The 200-nt window shown below is 40.5% G+C and overlaps 1 protein-coding gene across 1 annotated transcript in view; it reads left to right on the forward strand.

Annotated features, from left to right (window-relative positions):
• Positions 1-200, forward strand: part of LOC119581950 (G-protein coupled receptor moody-like) — a gene marked incomplete in the record, with an annotated part of 84,922 nt that overhangs the window by 79,841 nt on the left and 4,881 nt on the right.

Raw genomic sequence — 200 nt, forward strand, 5'->3', positions numbered from 1 at the left:
GTCTCACTATTTTCCCGTTTCCTCTATTTTCAGTCATTCATCATTATTTTATCTACGATATATATCTTTTGACAGAAACCTCACATTCTTATTCGTCATGTAGTGAGAATCATGGCCAGCTGCGTTCGTGCGGCAAATCATGCATTTTCCCCTGACATGACCCTCAACATGACATCCTGAAGTGACATGACAACATGGAC

This window comes from Penaeus monodon, chromosome 15, assembly GCF_015228065.2.
Source record: "Penaeus monodon isolate SGIC_2016 chromosome 15, NSTDA_Pmon_1, whole genome shotgun sequence".
Lineage (NCBI taxonomy): Eukaryota > Metazoa > Arthropoda > Malacostraca > Decapoda > Penaeidae > Penaeus > Penaeus monodon.